The sequence below is a fragment of the Scylla paramamosain genome, chromosome 4 (assembly GCF_035594125.1).
Source record: "Scylla paramamosain isolate STU-SP2022 chromosome 4, ASM3559412v1, whole genome shotgun sequence".
NCBI classification, from domain to species: Eukaryota; Metazoa; Arthropoda; class Malacostraca; order Decapoda; family Portunidae; genus Scylla; species Scylla paramamosain.
The window spans coordinates 5,340,940-5,365,000 of record NC_087154.1 but is presented as its reverse complement, the minus strand read 5'-3'; the positions used below and the strand labels follow the sequence as shown (position 1 = coordinate 5,365,000).

Here is a 24,061-nt window from a genome sequence, read left to right as displayed (position 1 = left end):
TCTTTTTCTTGTTTTTATTCTTTTTATTCTTCTCGTTCTTTTCTTTTCTTTTTTCTCCTTTTCTTTTTCCCTATTTGTCTTCTTCTTTTCTTGTTTTTCTTTTCTTTTTTTTTTGTTTTGTTTCCTTGTTTTTTCGCTTTTTTCTTTTCTTTTGTTTTCTTCTTTTGTTTTCTTTATTTTTTCCTTTTTTCTTCAACTTTTTTCTTTTCTTTATTTTCCTTCTTTTCTTTTTCTTCGTCTTTTTTTCTTTTTCTGTTTTCTTTTTTCTTTTTTCTTTTCCTTTTTTCTTTTTTTTTCTTTTCGTTCTTTTCTTCCTTCTGGAGTTTCTTCTTCTCTATATCTACACACTCTCTCTCTCTCTCTCTCTCTCTCTCTCTCTCTCTCTCTCTCTCTCTCTCTCTCTCTCTCTCTCTCTCTCTCTCTCTCTCTCTCTCTCTCTCTCTCTCTCTCTCTCCCACCCATCCCTTTCTTAAATCTGGTTTAGCATTTTTTTCGTACTTCCTTACTCTCCCTTCTGTCAGCTGGAAGTGGTTCCTCGTCCCGGCACTCAAGTGAAGCTTCCTCTCTCTTTACGAATATTTACTGTGCCTCGCGTACTGCATTTTTACCCCATGCATAATTACAATTACTTTGAGCCTCTTCCTTCTCTGCTTACTTTCATGTCATAGGAACTCTTGGGGGTGATTATCTGCCTCCTGATGGTCCCCTCCATTCCACGCTCACCTTGGCCTCACTACAGCCTTTGTCTATCCTTCTTGGTTTTCTTAGAGAGGCATAGACTAAGGGAGGGTATGATGTAGGTGTATAAGTGATATAAGGGATATGATAAGGTTGATGTAGGTGGAAAATCCTTTGGCTCAGTATTCAGGATAGGGCTTAAAGTAATGGGTTCGTGTTTGATATAGGTTTATTACAAGGCACAAGAGGACAATGGCAGTCAAATAGGATGGTGGATGACTGGAATAGATTCAGTAATTAGGCTTCCAGTGCCAATTTAATAGGTAGTGTACTGGGAGAATCAAAGATGAACAACAAGCCGCTATACATTTTTTTTTTCATTAAGTGGAGTTTCGACTTGTAACATAACAAATACTAAATACCTGCACGCAAACGTCTACATATCCCTGAAAAGCAAGATAAAAAATAATTGCAGTGACAGCAAGTAAAAATATTAGTCAATTTATGCAAAAGTAAAAAAAAATGTATGTTGGACAAAAAATTATATAACATTAACAACATAAGACTTCAAATGAGAATGATGGCAAAGTATATGACGTGCCACTACCTACCTAGACTCGGGAACTATCGATTACGTAATACCATAGCACTGATAATAACACATACTCGTATCTATCACAGAAGTATTATAGCTGATAAACACAATACCAATAGGGGAAAAAATCCTACATGTATATATAACTGTAAAGTAAACCAAATGCAACACTGGTAACCGTAAGCTTACATTAATTACACCACATAATACGTATTAGCAAATCACCCAACACTACAAACATAACGTATGTCAACTCACTTCACTGGTCCCACTGTTGCCAACCTTGAACCCCAGTAGTCCATCAGCACCCAACCACCACAGTAGTCATCACTGCACCGACTCTGCAAGCCGAACATATACTAAACACACTAAACCACCAAACAGCTGATAAGTAAACGACCATGACACGGTAAATCAATCAATTGTCGCTGGCAAGTAAGGAAATATATATCATTACGAATAATACTTTGTAACCTCCTAAGCACAACATATAAGTAAATATAAGCATACGTACCGCAAAAAGTCGTGCACAAATCACAGGCCGCCCCCATACCCCCCATCAAGATATCGCACACACTGCTGGACCTCTCACTACCAAACTGTCACCCTGGCCGCCCAAACTGGCCACACCACAGAAAACCAGTAAATAATACTCACGAAGCGCACCATACATATGTGGCAGGCAAATTCTTACCGTTAACTAATGAATGCAGCTCTCCCAACTGGTATACAATCTAAAAATATCATGCTAGTTATACAGGGACGTTCCGGAGACTACATGAATTTATGGATTATGGAAAGGGATGACAGAACGATACAACTACTACAACTACTACCACTGCCATTTAATGTATGTGATGTCCTCTTCCTCTTCATCGTTCTCATCATTCGCCTTAAACTTTCATTTAGTAGTTACATTACTATATATTCTTTGACCTTTTTTTTCTTTTTCTATCTTTTTCCTCATCATCTTTATCTTTTTATCTCCCCATCACTTCCTCTTCGTCCTCTTCACTTATCCTATTGTCCTTCTTTTGTCTTCTTTTCAATGTCATCCATCATTCACCCCCTCTCCTCTCCCCTCTCCTCCTCTCTCCTCCCTGCTTCCTCTCCCTCTCTCTCTCCTCCCTCCTCTAATATACCTTCTCTTTCTCTTCCCTGCTTGCATTTTTCACTCAAGTTAAAACTAAACAGATTGTGTTGAAGAGAGTGCACTAGAGAAGTGGAGGAGGAGGAGGAGGAGGAAAAAGTGAGTGGTTGGAAGAAGAATGTTGGGAAAGGGAAAAGAAAAAAGTGGACTGCAATTATTATTATTATTATTATTATTATTATTATTATTATTATTATTATTATTATTATGTAACGAGCCAGCTAAAATGAGCGTTGTTTAAATAAATGATAAAATAATGAGGAAAATGTAATAAAATGGAGTCTATTACACCCCAACTTTCCTCTCTCTCTCTCCTCTTTTCCCTACCATCGTGTCTTTTGCGTCTATCTATCTATCTGTCTATCTATCAATCTATCTGTCTGTCTGTCTGTCTGTCCTGTCTGTCTGTCTGTCTGTCTGTCTCTCTCTCTATCTCTCTGTCTATCTCTCTATCTCTTTATCTATCTATCTATCTATCTATATTTTCTCTCTCTCTCTCTCTCTCTCTCTCTCCTCTCTCCTCTCTCTCTCTCTCTCTCTCTCTCTCTCTCTCTCTCTCTCTCTCTCTCTCTCTCTCCTCTCTCTCTCTCTCTCTCTCTCTCTCTCTCTCTCTCTCTTGTTTTCTTTGTCTATCTCTTTTCCTATTTTCCTGTTCGTCTGCTTTTCCGTCTGTCTGTCTGTCTGTCTGTCTGCTCTGTCTGCCTGTCTGTCTACCTGTTTATATGCAAGTCTTTATGTTTACTTGCGTCTCCATGTTTCTTATTCTGTATTTTCTTTCGAGCCCTTTTCCTTTATGTAGTATTATTAAACAGTCTGTCTGTCTGTCTGTCTGCCTTCTTTTCAGTCTATAATTTGATTTGGTAATCTCAATATATATGTACCCGTATTCCTATTTCTCTCTCTCTCTCTCTCTCTCTCTCTCTCTCTCTCTCTCTCTCTCTCTCTCTCTCTCTCTCTCTCTCTCTCTCTCTCTCTCATCTTAATCGCCCGCTTTACTTTCCTCCGCGTCTAATTTGAGTTGGCAACACTTAGCGATTAAAAGCCGCACATTTACGTGAAGTTTAAAGCGGCTATAGAGTTTCCATTTGGTATTCTTCCTGTGTGTAACGATGGAGCTGTTGTTGTTGTGAGGAGGGAAGAAAAGGGCAAGGCAGGGAAGAAAAGGGGAGGGAAGGGAAGAAGGGGAATGATAAGGGAAGGGAAGGTAAGGGAAGGGAAGGGAAGGGAAGAGAAGGGAAGAGAAGGATAGAAAATGGGAGAGACTAGGAAGGGAAAGGGCATGAAGGGGAAGAAAAGGGAATGAAGGGACGGGAAGGGAAGAGAAAGGAAAGGAAGGAAGGGAAGGGAAGGATAAGGAAGAAAAAAGAAAAAGGAAGACGACCAAACTCGACAAGAGAAGACAAGACAAGGGAAAGACAAAAGAGGAGAGAAAAGAATAGAAGAAAAATGGAAGAAAAGAAAGGGAAAAATTATGAGAGGAAAAGGAAAGGAAAAGAGGGACATTCTTTATTAAAATCTTACCCATTCTTTGCCCCTCCGCTGATAAACATGAGCAGCAAAGTGTAAGAATGAAATGGCACAAAGAAATACACTTTAGTCACATTGTGTTCTTGTGTTTACCTGCTCCTTAACTTTTATTGAAGAGGAAGGGGAAGAAAAGACTAGATATATTTACTGCATACACACAAAGAAGTATGTTGAGAAATAAATCTTGCCATCTTGTGTATTTAACTGACGCTTCGTAGAGAAAAAAAAAAAAACTGCAATGACGGATCTTGTTTTTTTTTTTCTTCTCTTCTTGACTAAGCAACAAAAAGCACACTTATTCACTACACAAATAAAGTATACAGAAGAAAACATTGTCTCCTTGTATATTAACCCAACTAAAAAGAAAAAAAAAAGACACGAGAGCACTTCAGTATTATTTTTCTTCCGTCTATTCGAGTACCCAGCGATAACAAAGCAAAAAGACGGATTTATTTACCGTATAAATTCGACAGTCAGTGTAATACGTCTGGCAGCGAGGAATTCCAAACGAGTCTCCTTCTCCTACTCCAATTGTGCCATAAAACTCAAGAGGGGGTACTCAGATCTGGAGGGCGACATGGACCAAGAGGAACCAAGCCAGACGGGATAAGGAGAGGCAGAGTCGGGTGATCGCTGGCCGACCTGTGTGACGGGAAATGGTTAGTAGGTGGTTGACTGGGGGAGGTGGAACGTTTGAGAGACGGGAGAAGCAGAGGAGGGGTTGGTGGAAGGTACAGGAAGGGTGGAGGGTGTATATTGGAGCAGAGAAGAGGAGTAGGAAGGGAGGGGAAGGGGAGGGAATGATGGGGTGAAGTTCTCAAGCGAAGAGTTGAGACCATTGTCAACTTGCAAGGATGCGCAGCTCTGCCTTGCCTTGCCCTCCTTGAGAGAGAGAGAGAGAGAGAGAGAGAGAGAGAGAGAGAGAGAGAGAGAGAGAGAGAGAGAGAGAGAGAGAGCCTCATCCTTTTCCTCTTACTCCTCCGGCTAGAAGGAAATTGAGATGAGACGTTTTCAGAAAGTGTTGGTAATCCACTTTTTTTTCATATTTCTTTTCATTTTCATTTCCTTGCTTAGTAAGTGTGTGTGTGTGTGTGTGTGTGTGTGTGTCTCTGTCTGTGTGCGCGCGCTTAAAATCGTTACCATTTAATTTCTCATCATTCTTTCAGGGACACTGGAATCCCCATTAGTCTCTCTCTCTCTCTCTCTCTCTCTCTCTCTCTCTCTCTCTCTCTCTCTCTCTCTCTCTCTCTCTCTCTCTCTCTCTCTCTCTCTCTCTCTCTAACCTACTTATTAGATCCATTTTCTCCCTAACGGTGTTTTGACCTAGTTTCCCTCCTTCACTTGCCGTCTCCTTTGCCTCTCTCGCTTCTCATTTAACCTTTCCTCCGCCCTATCATAACTTTCTCCTCATCCTCCATCTCGTCCTCTTGCTCCTCTTGTTATGCTGCTCTATTTCTTTTACCAGTAGTTAGTGAGGATTAGTTTCCACACAGCCATGAAAAGAATAAGATTGTTGTTTTTCTTTATCGTATATGATCCTATGTAATTTTCAATCCTCCTACTCCTACTCCTTCTCCTCCTCCTCCTCTTCCTCCTCCTCCTCCTACTTCTTCTCCATCTACTTCTCCACCTCATTTTCTTTCATCTTTTCCCCCGTTCCTCCTTCTCATCCTATAAAAATATCACGTAAAAATATGAAAAATCGAGCACAGCGGATCATTTCTTTGATTATCGGAGAAGAAAAGCTGTCAGGATATGCTCGTACAGAACACGCTTCCTGCACATCACTTGTCACTAAAAAGACAGTACTTTGTTACCCTTGCGAAGACTCACCACATTTCATACCACGTCACTTCCCTTGAAGCAAGGCTTTCTGCGTTTCACACTAACCAAGAAAAGAGATAGAGAAAATAGTATGACTGATGTGCTGCTCATAAGGTGCTGCAAATCCATACGTACTCCTCCCCTTGTTTTCTAAAGCCTAATGTACTATAATGACTAAGACCTGTATTTTGAAACGCATTGCTCTCTCACCACGACTATTTTCTAAGGACACGGAGGTGATAATCCTGATTTTCGAGAGTGTTTATCCTGTTAATAATGTAGAAATCTTGTTAATCTGCGTCTATAACTGTAAAACATCTTTAAAACCTGTGTGATTTCATCTACAGCATTGCGAAAGTAATCAAGGAGTGGCGCAGAAGTGTTTTAGAATAGCTGGAGGGCGGAGAATTGTGGCAGCTGAGGGCTGTTATTAGTCTATGTGAGGAAACCAGAGGTAGCGTTCGTGGTATAAGTGCTAATTACCTGGTGATTGGATACGGAGAAAGAGGCAGTACTTCTATGGCACTAAATTCATCTCGGTTTTGGACGTTGCTATTATTTGATTTCTTACGGGAGCGGGAATGTTATCGAACTTTTTTTCTCTTTTCCTTGTTCTCTTTTCCCAAAAGGTAGCAGCAATATTAGCGGATGTTTTTTTTCTATTTTCTCCTCGGCACGTAAGCGGAAATGCTAGCTGGTCTCTTCCTATTTTTTTTTTTTTTTTTTTTTTGCTTTTTCTTCAACTCCGATCCAGCCCAACCTAACCCAACCCAATTCGTTTCATCCCAGCTGCTCTCACTCCAACAATACATTTACAACTGCACCCCTTCATTCATAATCTATCACCAAATAACTCACATATCAGAACTCACTTCCCCTCATTCACAAATCTGACGGAGGCGCCACCAGGGATGTGCTACAATATCTGCATCCCCATCGCAATGTAACAGAAGAGCTTGCCGACAAGACTTCTTTGGCTGCCTCTTTGATGGCGCGGCTTTACAGATTCATGGGAGCAGTCTGCGTTGCTTGTACCGCTTGTAACATTCACGTCGCCCTCTGCTCTTGTATTTGGACACTTTCAGGCGTTTCGACATGATGCTCTGGAGTGTATTTGTGAGTTTTCTGTTTGGAATTGCTTTGTGTGTGTGTGTGTGCGTGTGTGTGTGTGTGTGTGTGTGTTTGTGTTTGAATGTTTTATTTTTATTTTATTTCTTTTTTTTTTCTTTTGTGCTTCGCTGTATAATTTGATATGCACAAGTTTGAGCGACTTTTAAAATTTACTTGTGTGCGTTTTTTTTTTTTTTTCAAGTCTGAAAAACCTCAATTCCTTCTTATTTTCTGATTTTTCTTTTCTAGACTTTGCTATGCACAAGCTATTAATGATGGTTTTCATTTATTTTTCTTGTCTGATCCTTTCCTCTTTTTTTTTTTTTTTGTAACGCTGTAAACTTTCTTCATATGTGCTTAACGGTTGTTCTTCAGTGTACCTTAATGACGTACATATGCAGTAACTCAACACCATAAGAAAATAAACACGCCTTCGACATGGAAGCTTTTGTAGGTAAGAATATTGTCAATTTAATCGTTTCAGATCGTGTAGAAATTGCATATAGTAAAATAGACACTGGAATATCATTACTTTCCTTTGCGTTTTAAAAATTTCTGAAAAAAAAAAAAAAAAACTGGCAAATTTGAAAACTATCATCACCCCAGGGACGGCTGCATCCTTCAGTGACGTCACTAACCATCTTTGCTGACGCGCTCCTTGCCCGCTTCACTGTACTTGTGTCTTTGTAAGCTAGATTTTTTTAATTTACTCCTGTTATTTTCAGTGGTACATGTGTGACTTTTAATGTGCTATATCTGCTTTTTGTTGAGACAATGGTTTTAGGGACTAGTAACGACGGCAAACCTTATGACAACTAGTACAAGTAGGACGATTCGGTAGCATAAAAATGATGTTTGTAAATCATAATAAAGTAATTTGTAAACAGAACCAGGGCAAGTATTGGCTGGTAGTGGCTCCAGGGTATATATAACCTTGTGACTACGACATAGAGCACAGGGAAAAAAATGCCACAAAGACGAAAATATAGGTTTCCTTATAGACAGAGTTAACTTTTGATGACTAGATCTCTGCAGATTATGGCATTGCCTACGAAATGCACACATCTTATAGAGCAAGTTAATTATGTGATGTATGAGTTCGTTTTTGTGTATATTTAATACAAATTTTATTTAGATCTTCAAAGTGAATCATGTCAGATTAGCGAGAAACACGTATAAGGTCACTCTTTCCTAATCAGCCGATTGCTGATTGTAGTCTACCCTGTACTAGGCCGGACTAAAATTGTGGCGCTACACACGCGAGCAGCCGTCTGCTTTTCTTTTTACAACTTTTAGGATTTTTTTTTTTTCAGCACATTTGCTTTGGTTTGTCAAATTAATCACGTCATAAGAAAATTCACCACATTTAAAACCTAATTAAATTTTCTTACCGGGGAAAAAAAAAATCGTCATGCAACTAGTTCAATGAATGATATATATAGTCACACCACCCACTCAGCCGCTGCCAGTCACCCACTCTGAGGAGTCGTGACCGCGAACCCTGTGCACTCCATTACGTATATTCACCTCTTGCAGACTCCCACATCACTCCTTCTCTTCATGCTTATTACATATTATCCATCCTTAAGTTTCCCTCCTTCCCTTTCCAAGTTCCCTTTTCTTCCTTTTCTCATTTTTCCGTGTTTTAATTTCTCCCTTCTCACTCATTTTCTCTCCTTTTCTCTCTTTTTTTTTTCTTTTCCTCTGCTCACTCTCTCCGTAGCGTCTTTTCACCTTTTTTTTCCTTCGTATCTCCTGCCTCGTAACTTTTTTCGTTTCCTCTTTTCTTCCCTCCTCATTTTTCCTTCTGCCATGTTTCCTCTCCTTTTCTCCTTTTTGACTCACCTTCTCCCCTTGTCTTCTTCGTTGCTCTTTTCCTTCTTACTTTTCCCTGTGTCTCCTTTCTTTCCTCCCATTTTCTCCAGTTTTCCTTCCTTCTCATCTGCTTTTTATCTCTTCCGCTTTTCCTAATATTTCCTTCCATTCTTGTCTACTTAACTCTTTCCCTCTTTTCTAACACATTATTCTACCTCATCATCTTCCGTCCCTCTCCCTTCCCGCCTTGTTTCCTCCCCTTCCTCATCCGTCCATCTCTCCTTTCCTCTCCTCCCTCTTCCTCCTCCTCTCTGTTGTTATCTCACGACACTCAAACCCAATAGCAGTTTGTTATAATTCTCCCAATGAGTCTGTTTTGATTCCTGTAGTTGGGAAGTGATCTTTGAAGTGAGAGAGAGAGAGAGAGAGAGAGAGAGAGAGAGAGAGAGAGAGAGAGAGAGAGAGAGAGAGAGAGAGAGAGAGAGAGAGAGGAAGGTATAAATGATGGTAAGGGAATATGTTTGAATTTTTCTTCACTTATCGTTTTACTTTCATTTGCATTTGTTTATTGATTTATTTTTCGTTCATATTATCGCTTTCCTATTGGTGTTCGTTTTTCTTTCCCTTATTTTGTTTTACTTTTTGTTAAATTTTGTTTCATTTTTCCAACTGTTGATTAATTCTTTCTCTTGGATTCTCTTTTTTTCTGTTCTTTTTTTCTTTCTTTCTTTCGTTATTTTTTTCTTTTATTGACATCCTCCCCCTCCTCCTCCTCCTCCTCCTCTTCCTCCTCCTCTGCCTCCGCCTCCGCCTCCGCCTCTTTCTCAAGCAGAAAAGCATAGACGTGGGTGAAGGAAGAAAAAACATGAAAACCAAGAAAAGGAATCTAAGAACATGCAAAAAAAAAAAAAAAAGAGCAAGGAAGGACCATTTTTTTTTCTTTTTTTTTTTTTTTGGCTGAAGGAAAATATAGGAAACAAGAAAATGGGATATCAATGTTTAGTGTCTGGTTACCATCTCTCCCTCCGTCTGTCTACTACTACTACTACTACCACTACTACTACCTTAACCATCACCGGCACCATCACTACCACCAGCAACAACTACTACTGCTACCACTACCCACCCATACCAGCCACCACCACCACCACTACCGTCCTCTCCCCAAACGTCGCTAATGAGGCAGGACGTGGTGGGCCCCGTGTCCCGCCGCCAGCCTCCTATGCATATTAAGCACCAATAATCCCTAAGTTATACCCGCGGCGCTGCTCCCACACATGATTCCAGGCGGCATCGTATGTATCGGGAAATATTCAATATCACCCGGTAATCTTCGCAATTCATTTCGAGTTAGAGGTGCTGTGTCAGCCGCGCGATGAGAGGAGGGGAGGCGCGGAGACTTGCAGGACAGAAGGAAGAAGTCTTGTATCCCTGAAAGCAGCGGTTGAAGGGAGCAGGTCATGGTCTCCTCAGATTTGTTCAGGGCTCCTCCAAGTCATCTGGCGGGCTCCTAGTTCCATATTTTGAGTTAGAGGTGGAGGGCAAGGCGTCTCCTCAGGGCTCATCGGCTTCTAGTGGTCTCTAGGCTCCATATTTCGAGTTGGAGGTACTGTGTCAACGCCGCAGTGAGAGGAGAGGATGTAGGCAGCATACAGGGAGATGGTCATGTTTGCCTGACTGTCAAAGTTGAAGGGAAAAGGTCAAGGGAGAGGGTTCACGGCGCTTATCAAGGTTGTTTAGGGCTCCTTCAAGTCTTCAGGTTCCATATTTTGAGTTAGAGGTGGAGCGCGAGGAGGTAAGCAGGATAGATGGAGGTGGTCTTGTATCCCTGAGTGTAGCAGCTGACGGGAACAGGTTAAAGCTCCTCATGCTTCCTCACGGCTCCTTCAAATCTTCTAGTGGTTTTCAAGTTCCATATTTTGTTGCTAGTTCTGTTTAAGCTCGAGAAATGCTGAGGGGAAACCCGGGTTGTGCTTCTTATCGCTTACATCTGCTCTGTTATCTTTAAGCAATTCACGTCACGTTTCTTAAGAATCATCACTAGTAAGAGGACAAAGAACGAACTTTGTCATGTCTTTATTCTCAGGATTATGGTTGCATTAAAATGTTCCCGTCCGTATTTAAAGGACTCCTTCGATTACGTAGCACGAGACCTGATATTTTTTTCCCTAATATCTGACTATAGTATTAAAGGCAGTTATTTTATGCTGAAACACAGGACGGATTATCTTATTACAATTCTGCACAAGTAAAGGCACTTCTTGGATCTTATAACTCTAGGGAATTCTGCAAACTTTAACATATGAAAAGTTTACACTTCTGCATCACGTTGCATTAGAGAATATTCGCTTTTTACGATGCTGTCCATATCAAAGCCTTTTTTTACATTTTACGGCATTAGAGAAGTGATCTGAGATCCCGAGAGTGAGTTTAAAGTTTCTTGTTATGTAGAGTAGGAGAGTGGATGCTTGGACAAGATAGGAGAGCATCAACAGGAAGTCCCGGGGAGGCGATGCACGATAACGACATTGCGTTTCAGACAGATTATTGCATTACTTGTATAGAATTAATAGCCAGACTCCATTGGCTGCCTGTGTCTGATATTGAACGGTTTAGGGCCTTCATAATTATCTAATCACGCAGCATAAGTGTATCGTAGAGCCTGCATTACAAGTGACGTGCTTAGCGCTGATTGAAAAGAAGTGCTCTATAACATACAGGTGCATTCATTAGTGTTCAACCGTGGTGCATCCCTAATGATTTACAGGCTGTTATTGTAGTGATTTTTTTTTTTCAATAACCATCAGTCGTTGTTCGTACACGCCTTACTAAATAAGTGAGTGGTATTCTTTCAAGAAGATCCTTGCTTTCACTGACTTTTTAGTGCAAGATAAAAACGAAAGTAATGTTTCCCCTTTCAATGAAACGCACCTTGGTCACACTTTGAGCTGTACTCTCAAACGTTTCACCATCTTATTTCGACCACTTCGACTAGGCTCTACCAGATGTTATAGAGATGTTCAAGGGTGTTCATGAGTGTAGTGACAGTTTAATGAGGAGTCTGCATAACTGATGGAGAAAAATATCATGACTAATCATTACTGCGGCCTTTGAAAATAGTACTAATGATAGAATACGTAAGGCATTTAAGAGTACGAGTCTATGTGAGTGGGTGTCAGATGAAAAGAGTCTGCGTGTGTGAACTACATAGAAAAAAAAAAGTACATTACCTCTCACCATCTCTCCACTAGTCCATTGCCACTTTTCTCAGCAGCTGCCACCATCCCTTTCCTTCGTGCCTGCTCTCTGCTCCCCAGCCTTCACACCTGCTATTCCAAGTCAATACCTTTCTTATGTCCGCACTTTGGCTCCACTCGATATGATAGCTTCCGGGATGTCCACGCCTCGGATTTGTGCTCGTTTTGCTATCGGGATTGGAAGGCTGCAGGATGTCATTTCTCCTTGTCCTCCTCGTCCTCACATCGGTTTGACCACACGTGTTACGTTCGCAACTTTTCTTTAACCAGATATCTGAGTTTTCTCGTTTTGAGTTACATCAAGGTTTTTTTTTTTTACCCCCTGAATTGCAGTTCATGGCAGTTATTTTTTTTTTTTTTGTATCATTTCATTTCGTTCAGGGAAAAAGAGACAAAAGAGACTAGCTTTGTTTCGCGCATAGCTACATTTGTTAGGGAATGCGAATGTCTGCCAGAACGGCAGGGTTTGGACTCCATTGTTTAATCTTCAGTTTATATGCATCTCTTGTTTTTCTCTTAGCTGCTCTTGCCGTGAAGCGAGAGAGGAAGGATGGAAGGCGAGGGGAAAATGTTACACAGTGGTACATAGTTACTCAAAGCCTTTGGTCTCTGGCAACCCATCTGGATTGGGGAATTGTGACTGACTCCAAGTTACTGGTACAAACTCAGAACAAAGACTGGCTTCTACTCTCCACCCACCTGTTGATTCGTTAACACCTGCCTTAAGTCTCTGAGTGCTAATACTTTTTCTTAACCTTTATAATATTTTCTTGTACAAGTTTAAAATTTGATTTTGAAAGACACCACTGACAGTAAACGATGAGATTGTTTCATCTACTGTAGTTCCCATTGTTCTATTTTTTTGTTCAGTCTGGTTTTACTCCAAGGAATCAATAAGAACCATTCAGTCATTGACAGTCAAAGGCTCAAGAGTTAACTAAAGAGTCACCCAAACCTCTGGCTCAGAAATGAAAGCAAAAACATTCTGCTATAGTTTCATGGCGTACACTTACAACTTGTGTAGATTTAAAAAAAGATAAATCGCCTTCCTAATGCTCATCTCGGAGATTTTACACCATTTCTTCCACAATGCGTGATTAGCACAATTGGAACAAAGACCTGATAAATGAAAGGAGGATGAGCATTACAATCGCTGGGTAACGATTGTGTATCTTACGCGTGAATGTAACTAGCTAAGAGCACAAAAGAGAGAGGGAAAAAATCTGCTGAGTTCCAATTCTGTGAAATATAGTAAAATACATAAAAAAAAAAAAATCAAATCAAAGACCAATTAAGCGAAATATATATTGCTTTCAAATGCCCCGAGCCAACATTCCTACTCTTAGGCACGCTAGACACTCGTAAGACTTAAAAGACGAACATGGCGCCTGTGGGAAGCAGTAGGGCTGGTGTGTGTCGCGCGTCGAGAGGTGGTGAGGTAATCCCGGGGAAGTGTTGCTAAGACGAGAAGCTTCCCCATTGAGGCGGAGGAGGAGTAGGGAGGGAAGCAGACGAGAAGCTTAGGAAGTTTTAGAGAAAGGATTTTTCGCCTTAATTTAACTTGTGGGGGCGGGACAAAAGGCCGGTTACTTATCGGGAGAGTCGGACACGCACCGTTCGGAATAAATTAAAGACAATCCTCCCACAGCAGCTGTCCTCTATCACACCTGCCGCCGTCTCAGTGAGCTCCTGGTACTGGGCGATCCATTACCACCACGTTTTTGTACTGAGAACACAACACTGTGATGGGCGTAACACAAGACTATTTCCTATTGAATCATACTTATTTCCCCTGTAACGAGTTTGTCCATGTACTATACATAACCCTTGTTGCTCTGCTTTTAGTCAAATTTATGAATGTACCATATTGGATATAACACAAGACCACCTGTTTCCTGTAGAATTACCTCGATTTCTCTTGTAATATTTTTTTCTATGTACAATCCACGACCTTCATGTAACCCCATCATTTCTACCTCTAAAATCAGAGCAAGCAACAACATTACCATCTACTGTGTCTACAACCCTGCCAGGCCCTCAGCACTGCCGCCACACTGTTAACTCGCCTGTATTCCACCCTAATAGATTCTGAGTGGCGCCCATCGCTGCCTGGTAACCGCCGCTCTGGGGTCCCGCCACCGCCGTGCCGATGTGTGCCGGGGCGCTGGTGGAGAAGCCGAGGAGACTCAAGGGAAGCCGGAGTTTTGATCCAAGGCTTTGCGGGGCGTGCCGATTCCGGGGTCTCTTGCATGTGTGCGTGTGTGTGTGTTTGGTGCTATCTTTTAAAGGAGAAAAGGACATCCACTTAATAATATGAGAAAATGGGGAGAATACAAAGGGTCCTTTAACTAACGCGAAGCAAATCCTGTGTACTTCAAACTTGCCGTCTGTCTGTCCCCTTCATTAATTTATTCAATGTTCTCTTCAACCTTGCACCTCTGCACTTCTTGCTAAGTTTGCCCTACTCATTTACAACCCTCTATGGAATCAAAGACATTCACATAGGCATTTCCTTCGTGTTATATCCACAATTTACACCATCTCAACACACCGACTCTCCTTGGAAACTTAGAAAAAGCTTGCGTTTTGAAGAGGTCGAGATTAAAAGAAAATATGTATTATGTATGACATTACATAAGTTACTATTTCTTAAGCAGATATAGGAAACAAAACATCACGGAACAGAAATACATAAGAAGTGATGTATCTTGTTAATAATGCGGGAGGGGAGCAGTGTTTATTGATGAGGCAAAGTAGATAGTCCCCAGGCCACAGCAGATATGGGTCGTGGGGCAGCCAAAACCCTCTAGCTGGCAGGGAGAGCAAGAGAGGAAGAGGGAGAAGCAGAAAAGAGAAAAGAGAAGAGGAAGAGGAGAATAATTTGACCTTAGAATAGAACGACAGGCGCTGGAAGGGAAAAAAAAATACCAGAGAGAGAGATAGAGAGAGAGAGAGAGAGAGAGAGAGAGAGAGAGAGAGAGAGAGAGAGAGAGAGAGAGAGATTGACACATGATTAGGAACATTATAAATTTTACACAATGCAGCAATTTAAAGTAATGATGCCTGACGTGGCCTTTTAATAGACTCGCACAGTGCCTTCCCTCCCTGCGGTGTTGGCAGTGATGGACGTGATAAGCAAGCTGACGGAAGGTTGTTGGCGCGACTTTTTAACCGTCTTGTGTATGGAGGCTGAGTGACGAGCGCTGGCTGGCTGTGTGTGTTTCGTTTACCTCATTAGTTTTGGTTCATCTAGTACTGTAATGGCTTCATTCGCTACCTGCGTTATTGGTTTGTTTAATTTTATTTTGTTTATTCCTTTAGTTATGTATTTATTTGCTAGTCTGTTTTTGTTTAGCTTTGTGATTATATATTTATTTGTTTATTCACATATGGGTTTTTTTTTGTATTTGTTTATTTGTTTATTTATTTGTCTTGGTTGATATAATTCTTATATACTTTATCATTTTTTTTTTTTTGTTTCTTTGTTATACCAATATTTTGTTTTTGAGTTTATTTCATTATTTTTTTTTCTTTTCTCTTTCTTTCCTTACCTATGTCACTTAATTTACTTCATATTTCCAACACTAGTTTTCATCAACACAATATTAAGTCTACATCCTTTATTTCACGTCTTCAGCATCATTATATCACCAAGCAATAAACACACCAAGACTAAGAACAAAATATCTAAGACTACCCAAATGGCGCTAAGGGAATGAGAACGTGAAAGGAATACGTGGGAAAGAAAGAAGGGAAGAACGAGCAGGACGAGGTAGGAAAAGACCCGAATCCCTTACAAGACGGACTCGACTCAGGAAGGTTTCTCAGAGACTTACGCGAGAGCGCTACCCAACTGGACTAGCTGTAAGATGGAGCTGTCCCGCGCGATCTGATGAGGGCAGGAGGAGAAGGGATAGAGAAGGGACGGGTCGAGTTATGAGAGGAAAGGTTCAGGACGAAAGGAGAGAAGGGAAGGGAAGAAGAGGGAAGGGACGGACAGAGGAGAGGAAGGAGGGAGAGGAAAGGTTTATGACAGGAAGAGAAAAGAGAAGAGCGGAATGAGGAGAGGTTCAGGAGGGGAAAGAGATGGGACAGACGAAGGAGAGAAGGGAAGGAGAGGAGGGAAGAAGGAAAGGGAAGGACATGCGGTAGTAGAGAAGGAAAGAAGGAATGCAGGAGAAGAAGAGGGAATACTAGAATAAAAAAGAAACGGAGAGAAGGGAGGAATGCTGAAAAAGAGAAAATGAAGCAAATGAGAAGGCAGAAAAGAGAAGGAGAGGATTGCAGGAACAAGAAAAGCTAAGAAAAGAAAGGAGGAAGGAGGACTGAAGCAAGTGAGGAAACAGAAGAGGAGAAGAGGACTGCAAAACGAAAGAGGCGATGAGAAAAGGAGTGAAGGAAAGGAGGACTGAAAGGAAGGGTGGTGAGGAGGATCGAGGCGTGCAAGGAGAGCGGGTGAGCAGGGCCGCGGGATGGCTTGGCGGGTCGTTGGCAGTCTCTAGTTGTCACGTTCGGGCGATTCCCTCCAATGTGTCTTTTCGCTGGTGAAAATAGAAAGCTCCTATTTGTGTGAAAGTAACATTGAAGTGTGGTAATATGAATTTTTGTTTGAACGCTGTGTCTGTATCTGTGTTTACTCCTGTGCTGCCTGCGTTTATTTGTTTGTTTGTTTGTTTAGTGAATGATGCACGAAAGAGGTTGACGAATCGCACTAAAATGGAAGCAAAATAGCCGCTAATCAGACGCTCCTAAAAAGTTAATAGAGAAAGCATTTGCTAAACCGAACCACTTTTACACACACACAGAGAGGAAGAGAGAGAGAGAGAGAGAGAGAGAGAGAGAGAGAGAGAGAGAGAGAGAGAGAGAGAGAGAGAGAGAGAGAGAGAGAGAGTAAAACAGAACTCACCTTCAACAAAGATAGTAAACACCCCACATTTTTTTCTTCCCTCATTTGACGATATCTTGCGCGGCGGTGTCTCCTCTCTCCCTCCAAGGTCTGATTTTCCATTAAGATTCATTGTGTGATGGACACGAGACAGCAGGAACACGCGTTTCAATTAAGGTCAGGTAGCGCGGTGGCGGCAGGTGACAGGCTTCCGTATTTAGCCAACTAATGGGATTAATACAGGCCCGTCAATAGAACTGTTTCCGCGGGGAGGTGTCGGGCAGGCGGCCAGAGCAAGGCTGCCCTCCCTCAGGACCTTTTGTGGCACCCTGGACTTCCTTGTTTCAGTGTCGCGTGGTGTTATTATTATTATTGTTATTATTATCATTATCATTATTATTATTATTATTATTATTTATTTATTTATTTTATTTCATTTATTTTTTTTTTTTTGTACTTATTTATTTATTTATTTATTTATTTATTTTTATTTATTTATTTTATTTTATTTTTTTCGTCTTGAACAGAAGGATTTTACAGAAGCAAAGCTGATCATCATTCTTGGCTCTTCTCTTTCTGGTTCTTTTTTGAAACCGCATTATGATTTTTTTTTTAATTAATTTGTCTTCTTTGTCTGACACGTTAAAGAAATCTAGCGCGATGCAAAACCTTCGTAAATTCAGATTTAAAAGAGATGGAAGAAATAGATTTTCAGAATGATGATAAACTATACTGGACTTGACGATCATACTATTAGTGTTGAGTCAAAAAGGGAGATTTTAAAGATGATCCGTTGAATTTATGAAAACATATGACAGGTAGATAAAGGAATATTCTGCACAGCGACTGCCACGTGTAGGTCTGCTGGTTTCCTTACGTTATGTTCTGGGGAATATGATGCAAAGCGGGTAATCTATGTATGATTTTCCTCTCGATATCATTAAAACTATGGCACAGCTTTGTTCCTTTTTATGATTCTATGGGCTGCTGCCTTTATTGAAATGGTAATTATTAATGTTTCGAAATATACCGAGCACCAGATATTCTCTCTTATCTTTTATTCTGTTATTGTCCTTTTTTGTGGTGTTTTCTTATTCATTTGCCATCTCCTTTTCTCTCTGTGTGATATCATCTAGTGTGTGAACTGGCAGCTTGTGGATGAGATAGCATGTTGGGTTTCTTGTTTACTTCCTTATCTCAGTTTGTTTGTTCGTCATTCAGTAATGCCGCCAGCACACAAACACTCGCAAAGCGGACTAAATAGCATGTTAATAAGGAAAGGCAATTATATATATAGTGTGTGTGTGTGTGTGTGTGTGTGTGTGTGTGTGTGTGTGTGTGTGTGTGTGTGTGTGTGTGTGGGAAGAGGGTGTCACCTTGGCAACACATATCACACATCAAAATTAGCTGTAAATGTAGACGAGGCGAACATGTGACCTACTTATTAGTTTTATTATTTCTATTCTGATTACATGATGTAGTGCTTCGATATTCAAGGCTGATCAGAATCCATGGAGGCCTTGGTGATCACCTTGACGTGATCGCTAATGTGTTGGCTTCGCGTTCCTCTGAGACTCCCGACAAAAGTTCCACTCTCGACGAAAGGCAATTACGGTCTAATTTATCCACCTTCAGCTATATCCTTTTAGTACCCGCATGTCTAAGGCAGGTCATCACACACACAAATATTTGCCTTTACCTGCGAGACACCCTGGCCAATGACAACAAAACTGGAAAGAAAGTGTCCCTGAAAGTGTCAAATCCTTAAAGAGACATTCTGTAAACAAGTCCAGAATTGCACTGTGAAGAGTCAAGAAGAGATAAAAAAATAGGCAGGAGAAAATACAGGAACAAGTGACAGGGTTTACCAGTATAAGGGATGAAGGAATGAGAATACCAGTTGACTCTTGCATATTGTGGACAGAATAAAGATAAGAGAAAGTAGAAAGTCTTTGTAGCGAGGCACATACGTGGTACCTCAAAACCTTAGTCTGGTGAAGAGTTGGAAGCTTGGTAGCAGCGAGAGAAAAGGTCCTGGGCATACAAAGTCAAGAACCACTCAAATAAAACTAAAAAAAACAAACAGCACACACATTGCAGAGCCAATATCTTGCCTTCCCTCCTTTTTTCCCGCTCTAGCTGTCCGTCCGCTGCCAGGAATGAAGCAAAGAAAAGCACACACACACAGACTCGTCCAAAAAACACCGTAAAAAGAAGCAAATTTCCAATACAGCAGCGTCGAGTCTTATCGGAGCATCGTCCTCGCAATCTCTGCCCTGCCTCGCCTGACACCTCCAAGGAAAGGAAAAACCCATTCAGTTTCATCTCGTGAACTGACCACCACTACCTCCTCCTCCGCCTCCGCTTCCACCTCCGCCTCCATCTCCTTCTCTCATCCAAACCCTCAACGCCAAAATCTTTTCCTTCTTGCATTCCTGCCTTTCTTATGTTAACATCTCATCGTTCTAGTTCTCCTCCTCCTCCTCCTCCTCCTCCTCCACGCTTTCTTCCCTCTCTCCGCCTCCATCTAGTCACATCCACCTTTTCCTTCCACTTTCTTCGTCATCCTCTTGAGAGAGAGAGAGAGAGAGAGAGAATCCACCTCCCACGTTCACTCCCACGCACATCCCCCTTCACCACTCAGGAACTTGGAGCAAAAGTCGATAATTGTGTTTGAGTGGAGAGAGGCGATGGGCAAGATCTGTAAATAGCGAAGTCAAGGATGTATTGAGAGGTGCAGTGACCAGAGAGGGAGAGAGAAAGAGAGAGAGAGAGAGAGAGAGATAGTGGGGGCGGGTGGAGCATGTAGTCAAAATAAACATACAGACAGGTGGACGAAAATAGGCAGGTATATATACACACGTAAAAATGCTTAGACAAAAGAGGAGGATGGACGGGAAGGAAGAAATTAACAGGACAAAAGAATTAACGTTTGATGGACGGACAGACAGGCAGACAGACAGACAGAAAGGTGGGCAAAAAGACAGATGAACAGACAGAAATAGATGAACAACGAAGAGAGAGAGAGAGAGAGAGAGAGAGAGAGAGAGAGAGAGAGAGAGAGAGAGAGAGAGAGAGAGAGAGAGATGCTTAAAGACAGGAACGAAGAGGTGAAGGCGATTGAAGGAAAGCAAAGAATGTACAATATGCCATTATTTTCATTACCATGATGCACTTGAATCTTTTACACCCTTGTTTATTAAGCTGAGGGGAAGGTGAACGAAAAATGAGATTAAGTGTTCTCTTGGGATAATCTGGAATACACGGGCAGCTCACAGAGGGGAGTGGTGAAGGCCATAGGGTGACTTGTACCGTGCATTGGCATTGTAAAGACTGATGTTGCTGAGGATTACGACGACGACAGTGATGATGATGATGATGATGATGATGATGATGATTAGTGATATTTAACAGTTATGTTCACAGTAGGATCCCATACAGCTACGACTGCCGTAGGTAATGGTTCATTGCACCGGGGCTCCGATCACTCCTCAAGCGCTCAAGTTCGAATCCTGTCCACGGTTCAAGATAAGGAAGGGCATCAGTTCCAGGCAGCGGTTCCCAAAGGCCAAAACCAAAGTCCTCCGTCAGAAAGTGCCGATCTAACCTGACTCATCATGGCAACTCGCACTTAAAAACCGAAAAAGAGATGGTATGTAGAGAGATAGATAGATAGATAGATAGATAGAGAGAGAGAGAGAGAGAGAGAGAGAGAGAGAGAGAGAGAGAGAGAGAGAGAGAGAGAGAGAGAGAGAGAGAGAGAGAGATAACAATAAACAAAATCACACAACTCCAACCAGACAGAGTGTAAGTGAAGTCGGACGCATCGTTTTCACAGGACAGAGACTTTTAAACAAGCTGGACATTGATCAAGGCAAGACAGAACACATAATACAAAACAGAAGTACCAGGAAGTAATAGGAGAAAGAAAGCGATATAGTGAGAACAATAGACTGGAGAAAGGAACAAAAGGAAGCCGTATACTCTTCTTGCTTATTTTTATTATATCTTCCTCTTCCAGCACGTGGCTTTCCGATTAAGAAAAAGCTGGAGATTATCTACCCGGCAGGAGAAAGAAAGGATGATCTATTAGAAGGCTTATGGATGCAGTGAAAGAAGATGTGGTTGTAAATGGTGTGATTGAGGAAGGAGCAGGAGACCGAGCGGGTTGGAGAAGACTGATCCTCTGCGGCGACCCCTAAAGAGAACAATCGAAGTAAGAGGAATCAAGGAAATAAGAAATGTTACAGTGGCTAGTACAGTACTGGAAGGTCTTTGTCTCTGTCTGGATAAAACTTTATGAAATCGAGCAACCGGAGTTTTAGAAATATAGAAAATACGACTGCTGCATTATTATTCAGTAAATTAAAATCCATGTTTTGGTGGTAATTCTCGGGCTGTTAAGTATGATGCTTCAATTTTGAATAAAGTACGGTCATTTGCAACAGTTGATCAACATAATGCACTCCTTTTCACTGTGTGTTGTGTCTTAAATCCTCTAAGCTGAAGACTGTCTCCTAACAAAACCCGACTGATAGATTATTAGCAAGGCACTAAAACACAAAGGAATTAGGACCGATGGAAAAGTGTGTTACTTGTTGAAATACTGTTGCATTCTTGAACTGTATAGTTTTTTTTTTTCAGTGTTCATTTGTTCCTCATTTTCAAAATTTATCAAGCATTGTTTATTCGGTCAATAGCTTTTTCTTACAAAGCATATCTCCTATCCTCACATAGAAGGCACATTAACCGTGCAAGTTCCTCAGATTAGAATGAAGGATAATATTATGTACACTGTGCCTTGAAATGCCCGAAGGCGCGCATCCCCTCCTTCCCTTCCTTCCCGCACAGCTTCTTTGCCTTGCTCGGGAACACACGGCTTGTCTCCTCACCGCTGCTCACTCATCAGTGCGGCCAAGTTGTGTTAGCTTCTTCTTCACCTGGGGCACGTGCAGTGAGCAGTGCTTCCCTTCCGCCACAGCGCCTCGGCTCCCCAGGCCATACTCAGGGTTCTGCTTTGGAAGACTTGGAGAATAACATATTCATCCTCAAGACGAGGGAGTGGTTGTGAGGAAATTATTGAATTTGTGATAAATACGTTAGAAGTTTGGCTGTTATAGTTTCTTTTCAAGACTGATAGTATTTTGTTCACTGACAGCAAAAAGAGTAATGTAGCATTTTAAGTCTTTTAGTTCCTTTAGTTATATTTTAGTTCTGTTCAATAGTCCTACATAAAAAAAGTCGAGTTCTCAAATAAAAAATGTCATTATATCGTAACTACTGAAAGATTTGAGAGATGCTGTGCTTATTGGTGAAATCTGTACTGGTTTTTTGTTGTGTGTGTGGAGAAAAGCATCACGTGAGTACAGTCAAAGCTAAGTAGTAAAAACGCTTATTAGAACGTACCAAGGGAAGGTTTGTTGGTTAGCATAAGCTTTGTTTAGAATGTATAATGTTTGGTCACTTTGTTTTATCCTTTGTAATACTTGGCCAGTTGAAGGCAGTATATCCCGTACCACTCTAACTTAAAGTTGCTGCAATGGACGACTTAATTGGTGTTTAGCGACGCAAAAACTTTGCTCGTGATCTACGCAAGACCATCCATCGCTATTTGTTATATCCACTACTAAATACGTTTAATAATCCCTTCATACCTTTGTCAGTACCTGCTAATATTGAACAAATCACGCTCACCTGCATTTAAAAGATATCATACAAAAGTGTACTTACATAACTGACCAACCTTCATCAATACTTGCTAATACTACACAGAAAAACGATCACCCCTTTAATTCATTACTCATTACATCTCACTCTGGCGTGAAACTCAATCACATATCATGCTTGTAACAGAGGAAGTGGTGGTACATCATCGGCAGTGGGAGCCAATTGATTGCCCTCCCTTTAACCGTTCATATCCCGCCGCTAAAATGACGTGGACCCAATAGAGTACCAAGGAGGAGGAGTCCAGACGAGGAAGCCAGACGAGGACCATTTCAACCTGCCCATGGAGTTGACAATAGGACGCCCAGCTGACACGTGGACAGGGTGAGAAGGGACGCACTTGTGGCGCTCTCTCTCTCTCTCTCTCTCTCTCTCTCTCTCTCTCTCTCTCTCTCTCTCTCTCTCTCTCTCTCTCTCTCTCTCTCCCTCTCTCTCTCTCTCTCTCTCTCTCTCTCTCCAACAAAGGCAGTGAACGCTTGAACTGGATGATGAAAGTTAGTCACTACTGAGAACATGCCGAAAGGGAGAGAGAGAGAGAGAGAGAGAGAGAGAGAGAGAGAGAGAGAGAGAGAGAGAGAGAGAGAGAGAGAGAGAGAGAGAGAGAGAGAGAGAGAGAGAGAGAGAGAGAGAGAGAGAGAGAGAGAGAGAGAACAGACACAGATACAGACCGACAGACGAAATGACGTACACATACAAAAAAAAAAAAGAATTAATAGAAAGATGACTATACATAACATTTGGCTTCTTTAATATGTGTTAAGATTGTTATATTCAGATGTAGTGTTGGCAGGAAGCTGGAGTGCTAGTATTGTATAGTACACTGTGAGGTGGAATGCAGTAAGTACTAGTAGTGGCCTGCTGGCTTCTTGACGCTTCTTATGTTCTTATCTTGTTACGTTCTTTAGGTGGGAATTCAATGTTACGTTCTTTAGGTGGGAATTCAATGGAGTGAAAGTAAGTAAGTTGTCTGTTTTATGCCACATTAAAACTAAGCATCTTAGTAATGGGGATATTTATTTGGACTTACTACTAGTTTAAAAGAGAAAAGTTATATCATTTGAATGTAACGAACTATGAACTACAAAAGCAGTTTCTAAATGTTAAAGCATTGACCACTAATTCACTGAAGAACAATTTTCGGCGGTCTCAACGTGTTGGAAGTAAAATAATTCAAGACATTCCCGAAGATTGTTGTCATTTTACGTGATACAATATGAAGAGTCTATTACATCGCTTCAAGGTACATATACTTTTTGTGGCAACGCATTAATGGAAAGAAACCAGTGTCTAGAAAAGGTTATTCGGAAGTGAAATGAGTAATGAAAACGCCTTAGATTTTTCTGTTAGTGGCAGAATATAAATAGCCGTCACCCCATTACATTAAAACACCTAAAGAACGATAATGAAGATCTCACCTTGATGGAAGGAAAACACCAGAACTGTCTAGAGAGAGAAAAAAAAAAAAGTGAAATGAGTCTTAAGGATCCCGTAGACAT

The 24,061-nt window shown here is 41.2% G+C and overlaps 1 long non-coding RNA gene across 2 annotated transcripts in view; it reads left to right on the top strand.

Moving 5' to 3' along the window:
* The window catches only part of LOC135097253 (uncharacterized), a 115,917-nt gene extending 93,295 nt beyond the window's left edge, over positions 1-22,622 (top strand). Inside the window, exons 3-4 of one of the 2 annotated variants that reach the window (XR_010265529.1) lie at positions 20,863-21,057; positions 21,693-22,622. This is a non-coding gene — a long non-coding RNA (uncharacterized LOC135097253). Of the gene's footprint in view, positions 1-20,862 lie in introns of both variants that reach the window. The other variant, XR_010265521.1, reaches the window with a different exon arrangement.
* Positions 22,623-24,061: the final 1,439 nt, after the last annotated feature.